The sequence below is a fragment of the Pinus tabuliformis genome, chromosome 8 (genome assembly GCF_031772625.1).
Source record: "Pinus tabuliformis cultivar Carrire ecotype Pingquan chromosome 8, CPIR1, whole genome shotgun sequence".
Classification (NCBI taxonomy): Eukaryota; Viridiplantae; Streptophyta; class Pinopsida; order Pinales; family Pinaceae; genus Pinus; species Pinus tabuliformis.
In genome coordinates, this window is record NC_142294.1 from 1542689905 (window position 1) to 1542698530 (window position 8626).

The following is an 8626-nucleotide window of genomic DNA, read 5'->3' on the forward strand; positions in this document are numbered from 1 at the left end:
CAGTCATGGATCTCAAGTTAGCAAGAATGATAACCAGAATTAAAGGATTGGAAAGGCACTTTCAGAACTTGAGATATTATCATGTGCTGTGAATTCATAACAAAGAGGCGGACAGTGAAGCCAATAAAGCTGTCCTCCTCCCTGCCGAAACTAAGTTGAAGGACGGAAAAGAAACTTGGGAACCAATGCCATAATCTGATCTTCGCCATGTTTTATTGCTGGTTATTAAACAAATTTGTCTGCATCTTCAAGTGGGGGGAAATTACAGATTTGGAATTCATGGACTCTTTAGCAATTAGGAACTCTGCAAGCTTCAATTGTACTCTCAGTCTCTGCAGAAAGCAGCAACAAAGCAAGGAGCTTTCCATTGTAACAGCTATTTTGGCATTCACGCCAAGAGGAATATAATCAACCCATAACTGTTACTGTTAAAAAAATATATATATTAAATACAATAATAATATTATAATATCGACATTAAACTTTAATGATGTGTTTTATATGGTATATAGCATGATAAAAAAATTTATAATAAAACTATGTCAAATTAATATTTTCAAATATTACAATTTTAATGTGGAAATATTTATGTTTTTAAAGATTTTAATATATATCTAGGATATGGTTTTTCCTCTTAAAAAATTATTTTACAAATGTTTAGTTAAAAGAATATTAAAAGATTTTGGATTTTTTTGTGTTGAATTGACTTTTTTCCTTTTATTTAAGAAATGATATTGGCTTTAGTAAAGAGTAAAATTGTTTAAATTTTACTTAATTTGAAAATTTAATGTGAAAAGAAAAGAAAAAAAAAAAAAAAAAAAAATATATATATATATATATATATATATATATATATATATATATATTAAAGCTAAATTTATGATCCATTCAAATTCACCTATATAATAAAAGAACTATTAAAAAGATAAGACTATTTACTATCCATTCAAATCCATAGTTATATTTTAATAATTAATCTTAGTCCATTAATAAAATTAAAAAATTAACTCTAATTTAAAATTTTTAGAAAAAAATTATTAAATTTTTATTGTTTTTTTGAGGGGCCGTATAATATGTCTCTCAACTTAAATTTATTAATACTTAACGAATTTTAGGCTAAAAATGTAGACCGGCCACTCACTTAAGATGAGCTACTAATTCCAAAATTTATTAGTATTTACAAAATTTCAGTGTATTAACAAATATTTATATAATTTTAAAGCCTTGTTTAAATTAAATCTATAAAAATATTATATTAACAATTTTACCTTTAAAATTATTTTCATAAACTAAATTTTAATAAATTGTTTTTATATTAAAATTTTTATCTTTAAAACTGTTTTTATAAACTATATTTTAATAAATTTATATTTTTTAAAATCTATATTTCTTTTCTTTTTAAAATCCAGAGCAAGAGCATAGATCATATAGTCTAATTCAAAACAAGAGCAAGAGCATAGATCATATAGTCTAATTCAAAACAAGAGCAAGATTATATATCCCTGAGATATATATTTGAAAGCTACCTAGATTTCCTCAATTTAAAAAAAAAAATCTCCCCTGTTTTCTTTGCAGCCTAGCCTATGTTCTCTATAACGTCTTGGGTTGCCTTCTTTCCAATTTCAAAGCCCTTAGTTGTTGCCTCTTTAACGGTATCCCTGCCAAAAAATATCAATAGATAATTTCATCAGTAGCACTGTGAATGCAAATTAATTGATTTCATGATGTACCTCGCTAGCATGAAACTGTGCATTTTAACCAACACAAAATTAAATACCATATAATATATCTATCTAGGTCTTACTGGGAAGCCGATGCTACTTTCTTGAAACCGAAGGATTTAGGCAATTTCTCAGAGGCCTTGCTCGCCCAACTTTTGACTTTATTCCACGATGTTGTGCCTGCACCTTCCACCTTCTTCTCCACATGCCCCGCCTTGCTATTCTCTGCTGCTTTATCCGGCTTATTCTCATGGGACTCCACTGGCAGCCTGGAATATAGTGATCAGAAAACAAACCAAGATGGCCAACACCATCACATTAATAACAACCCCCTCTCATCTTTGCAGCCATATTCCAATTACGAGCAATTATTTCAATAGAGACAGAAACCGGAAATTCACAAGGCTAAGAATAGTTTGTCCCCCTGTATTTCTCAATTTCTCTAGAATTTAAATTGGATGAATGTTGCTCTTCAAGATGGAAGAATACTGCTTCTTCAAGAAAGTAAGCAACGAGGGGCAAAGGATTCATAGAAAAATAAGACGGTGGGGCCCCACAACGAAGCTCATCTTTCTACGCTCGCACTCCTTCCCTTCAACACGTATATACCACTCATCAAATAGGTCGTCGTCAGGTGGCACAGTCATACATACATAATTTATTTAAATTAAAGTTCAGGATGAAAACCACATAAGACAATTCTAAGGTCGTCCGATATATATTTCCTGTAGCATTTTGTCATTACGTTAGGTTTTCATATGAACACTCTATCACAGAGTAGCATACATAAGAAGAGTGACAGTTTCATAAGAACAGGGAAAAGGACGGAGTTGGCTATGTAGATCTTAGGCAGAATGTATATTTTAAGGAAAGATGTATATCCTCATGAGATCTAATACAAAGCATACTGGAAAATTTCTCAGCCCGACCATTGTAATTGAAAATATATATACATATATATATATTGGAGAAGATAATAGAAATCCACTAAGAAAAGGAAAATTAAGATATATGTAGAAAAAGTTATAATAGAAATCTATTAGGAAAAGGAAAATTAAGATATTATGTAGAAAAAGTTAAATTCAGATCTACCGTTATTTGAACATTTGGAGAAAATGTCGGGCTTTGAAAAGGAGAGTGAATATAAGAAAAGCAAGAACCAGTTGATAGTATTGTCATTGTAGGCCATAGAAGAAGGGCAATGCTAGTAACACTTGTAAGAACCCATATGTAATATGTGTAACCAAGACATTATTAAAGACAAGCAGCATATACCAATTAACGGTCTTGTTTGAAGTAACACTCAGATCAAATTTGAGTCAAATAATACTGACACTCTATTAATTATTTGTAGCACCAAATGAATAAATAAGATGAGAAAAGCTTAGTCCAGTTCCTAACGATATCCACTGTATTTGAATGTCTCATAATTGCTACAGGGTTGTTCATCCTTTTCTAGGTTCATGGTGAGGAACACTATGCAAAGGATGGGATGATTGACTTCTCGAAACGTAGACCTCAATTCATCTAAAGCACTTTCTTTCCAAAGGATTGAACTTGCCTTGATACCAGAGAATTCAACTGCTCACTACTTACTTGTCCAATTGTACAAATTTCCTCTCTTTCTTTTGATGCTATCAACTTGTTTAATGTTCAATCTAGATTGTGAGAATCTACATATTGTTCGGTTGTGGAACTGGACTATAGAGTGTGCCCCAACCAACTGTTCCCTTGTCTTTTCTCCTATATTTATACCATGTTCCTATGTAATTTTGTCATGTCTATTTCGCAACACTCCTGCTGACCTTTCCCTTCAAAAGTTTGGAAAATCAAAGCTAAGGGAAGGAAAGAAATCCCTACATGGAACGAGATACGGGGAGCGATGGCAAACCTCCGAACACCTAGGGTTTCAGAATGCAGTTGCAATGCCGCCGCCGACCCCAGAGAACAGCCAAATCTTGGATCTGCTTGGAATCTGGATGCAGGGAACACAAATTTCGATCCATCGCTCTGGTTTTCCCCCAATCTCACTGCTGGTAAGGATATACATGGCCCGGATCAGAGATTTCAACAGAAGAAGGTATTATCTTCCCTCATGATGCAGGCCGATACATTTTTGATGGATCTGGGTTATCCTCCTCAAATCCCTGGGAGTTTCGCGTTAATATGCCCAGATCATACACAGATCTGGGTATCCGAAAAACCATGGGAGGATGAACTGTTTCGACAAGCCAGAGACGTCCACTCATGGAGGGTAAAGATGCTTCTTACGTCTCCTCTGTACCCACCCGTCCAGTTAAGGGATTATGGATGTGGGGATCTGCGAACTATGAACACGGATGCCGGTCCTGGAGCAAAACGAAGGGCAGATGCGTCCATATTGGTGGTGATATGGCCAGAAAGCACTGCCTGTGCTGAAGGAAAATACCGCCGGCAGCCCAACCCTCGGCTCCCCCTCGACAAGCTACAGGCACGATCTATCGATTGCGGGCAGACCCAAAATGATATACTCGAGTACCAAGTTTGGCGGCATCGGATGCAGGGCAAAATCAAATGTGTAGAGGCTGGAGTAAAGCGAAAACGACCAGAGGGGTTGGGCGCAGAGAAGGGGCCTGAACAAAATACGATGCCATTTCCTTTCGATTGGCTAGATCCAGCAAATCGAGATCCTCACAACCCCGATCCACTCAGCATGGAAGCCGATCTGGTCCAAATCTTTATAAAAACAGCAGAGGGCAAACACCATTGCATGAGGATCAGTCAGAGAATGATTATTCAGGATTTAAAAAAGGAAATCCAGGGTTGTCTTGGAACCCCAATACAGCACCAAAATCTCATATATGCGGGATACAGCTTGCAGGACAAACAAACCCTCCTGCAATACGGCATCACCAAAGATTCAACCATCATCTTAAATCACCGACTGCGTGGCGGGAGCACTGGAACTAGCTCCAAATATACAGGTTCCTTTCGGGATGCTGTGAAAGGAAAGGAAAAAATGAAAAATACTGAAGCACCACCATCAGAGGCCCCTGGACCATACATTGTTGAACAAAAACCAGAATCACCTACGCTACAAGTCGCTATGCCAGAGGTAACAGATCTGCATTCTGAGTTATGTAAATGTGCAGTTATATGCAGGTTTAATGGCTTCTGGCCAAAATCAGATGCCTTACACCAATGGATCCATACACAATGGACAACAGACTGTGAAATATACCTTTGCCCCAAAGGTTACTTCATAGTCAGATTCAACTCAGAACTGGAACGTGACAGCATTATCAACCAGGGGCCATGGTTTTGGGGCAGTGCTGGCCTCTTCCTTACCCCCTGGTTCACTGCTTTTGACGCTAATACAATGAAGGTTTCAACGATGCCAGTATGGGTAAGGCTTCACGGTCTCCCCTTACACTTTTGGCATCAAAAAGTATTAGCTGCCATTGGGGATTCTCTGGGGAAATTCCTAACAGATGAAGATAGGGTCATCAGAGGAATATTCACTTTTGCCAGAATATGTGTAGAAGTGGATCTGAGTCAAGGACTCCCTGACCACATCACTTTGAACTTTAATAACTCACAGTGGATACAACAGCTCGATTATGAGAATACAGCGTTCCGGTGCAGGGGATGTATGCAAACAGGGCACTTACAATATGACTGCCCACTTGCTCGAAAGGACACTAGGAGAACCAAGAACCAGCATAAAAAGCCCAAAGGCTGGCAGCACACTGCACCAATAGAGGAAGAAGACACATATGTGGAGCCCACAGAGAATCAACCAGAACCCGACAATCCAATGAATCAGACATCTACACAGGTGGAGAATGCTCTAGCTGTACATTCAGGAACTCACATTTCGGATCTGCAACGAGAGCCACAAATGGAAATCAGCGGCATCAAAAGAACTCATGGATCAGAGGGCTCCAAATCTGACAAAGAAATCCACCTAATCACCATGGAAAATCAGCTTGCCATCATCACACCCACTCCCGACACTGGAGGTTGGCGACGGGTGGAGAAAAAGAAGGGCAGGAAAGCATAATCTACTAGTCTCTAAATCTTGTAGTTTCCTGTCAAAACAGGAACAATTACTTGCAATTTTGTGTTTTTACTTTTATTCTGTTCGCTGCCTGGTTTACAGGAACAGCCATTCGAATATGCTTTATGCATCTACAAAATGTAATTTTATCAACATGAATAAAATTACGACTTTTTCCTAGGGGAAAAAAGAAATCCCTACATTTTCAGCCCATGGAGCAATTATTTCCAGGGCACTTATAATAACATAAAATGTCATCCTCGCCAATAAAGTGGTCAATAGGTTCATGTCAACATCAAGGGCACTTTGGCAAAGGATCATAGAAACAATACTCCTCCTAGAGTGTGGTTGGAATGTTATGGAGCAACAGTAAATGAATTTCCTATAGCTAGGGATCAACTACACACCCTTTTGGCTAGGGATCAACCCTTACACTAATTCAATTCCTTTGTCCAAGATAAGAATAATTGAACACTGCGTGATAATATGATTTGAGAGCAAACGAAATCAACAATATAAATTCTGGGGGGAAACGGAGCATATAGGTACATTATCTTATCTCTGAGATATGCCAAATTCGTGAAAGTAATCCAAACATTATATCTGGTACCTGAAGAATTCTAAAACTGTGTGTAGATCCTGGTGGTAAAAATATTGCAGTGAATATTGTTGCAGTGCATCTATAGTACTCAAAGATATAAAGAATTCAAAGACTATTTTAGCCAATGAAGTGTGCATGCAAAACAAGGTACACTGCCCCAACACCTTTTCTTTAGCGAAAAGAGTTAAGTTATTGAAGAAAAAAGGATGTTATTATTGGATCTGGAACTGCCCAATTTTTCTCACTCCCACTTCTCTCCTTTTCCACTATGTTACAAGAGAAAACCCATGCAGTAAGTGAACAAGTCCATGAACACTTGCCTCTTTTTTTTAACAAAAAATTCCTATAGAAACACACAACAGGCTACATACCATAGTTACAAACTTCCACGTCTCTAATTTTCAAGCCCTAGCTCAAGCTACCAATGGATTTCTTGTTCTATAAACTACTATATGTTGCTCCCATTGTTCCTTCTAATGTTGGATTTGGCTAGGATCAAGAACCCTTTGATACATTGTTACAATAGTAAGATGTCAATTCCACTTATGAGAGTAGCATTTAGGTTGATGTGCCAGTATACATAGTGCTCTATTTCAACTGGATCTAAGTTTATAATCATCTTCCTAACTGCCTTTATAGCCTTTATGGTGCTCCCCATGACTATTAAACTTAAATTTGAAAGAGTGGGAGGTATTGGCAACGTAACAGTCTACAATATAAGTTGAAAAGAATTTGTTGGAGGCCAATAAATTAATGTTTGATTTTCATCTCATAAAAACTCTTGTCTGAGATCTAGAACTATCTCCATTTGCATTTTATTTTGAACATGAATTTACATTGTAAGAGCAGCAGTTATGATTCAGTGTGTCGGCGAAGCTCCTTTGCCCTGTGATCTAGGCTCACTGGGAATGCACAGGAAGGGGATTAGCCCTGTGCCTAGTAGATCTGAAGCAAGATAGCTTCATCATGCCAAACTAGAACACCTACAGCAGAGTCACGGTTTCCTGCAATGGACATATGATTTCAGAAGGAATCAAACCATTTCTCACATATCGGGCTATCTTCTACCAGACCGGCGCCCCCAAAGAGAATATATGCACTCGCAATGGTCAGATCTAGACGTTTTTGCTCGATCTGGCTTCATCTTGTTCAAATCCAACACCTATGAAATAAAATGTACAGGAATCTTGCCAAAAAAGTCTGATAGTCTACCTTTACAAACATGGGGAGGCATAGACATTGATCCCTGTCTAATGAAGACCGATTGGACCTCCCTGGGAACAGATCTGCCTCTTTCAGCAGGGATAAGCTACAATAACACATATCTGAAACATAATACCTTCCCTGAGTTTAATGTTTGGACTGATACCCCCAAATCAACAACCCTCACAGCAGATCTGGACACGCAGAGGATAGTCCTGAAAAAGGCTCCATGACTTTGGGTTTTTCCTCAGACTGAGGAATGGGGATATCCACAACATAAAGAATAGGGCACCAAGATGAAGATCTATTGCATCAAAAGAGCAGAGGCAGCCTCGGATTGGAGTATAAGGCCACAAATTACGGCGCACCTTGGGCCTGCATATGGCGAATGCTAATGGGTACCGCGAGTATGCAAACTCAATGTCCCAGATCTATAGTAAGCATTAACGATTGAACATGATTGCCATGAAACAGTGTCCATCCCATCTCTGGATCTGGAAGCATCCACACTAGAAACACTTGAAGGAATACAAATTACTCTTTTCATCGGATCTATGGAAGGGAATACATTATGCATCAAGATCAGGAGCTGGGAAGAGATAAAAAACCTTAAATAGAGGATTTAAGAAAATATGGGTATTCCATCTAGCAAACAATTCCTAATCCACGCAGTGAAAGTCCTGCAGGAGGAACACAAGCTAAAGGAATATGACATACGCTATGACTCAAATATTATCCTTAACACAAGACTCCGCGGAGGATGCCCTGGTACAAGCTCCAAAGGACCTGTTTCTTTAAGAGATGCGGTAAAAGGGAACATGAGGACTCAAATACAATCATAACAACAAGCCACAACTCATGGTGCCTACATCATCGAGCAAACAACTCAGAACCCTACTTTAAAAATTGTTATACCTGAGGTAAATGAGATACATGATGATTATTTATCGAAAGTAGTGATATGCATATTTAATGGATTTTGGTTGAAACCGAAAGCCCTAAGCCAATAGATTTACTCCATATGGACAGAAGACTGCGATATTCACCTATGCTCAAAAGGTT

The 8626-nt window shown here is 37.8% G+C and overlaps 1 pseudogene; it reads right to left on the reverse strand.

The window, feature by feature from the left end:
* Window positions 1–1522: 1522 nt before the first annotated feature.
* LOC149241818 (uncharacterized) lies at window positions 1523–2072 on the reverse strand (annotated as a pseudogene).
* Window positions 2073–8626: the final 6554 nt, after the last annotated feature.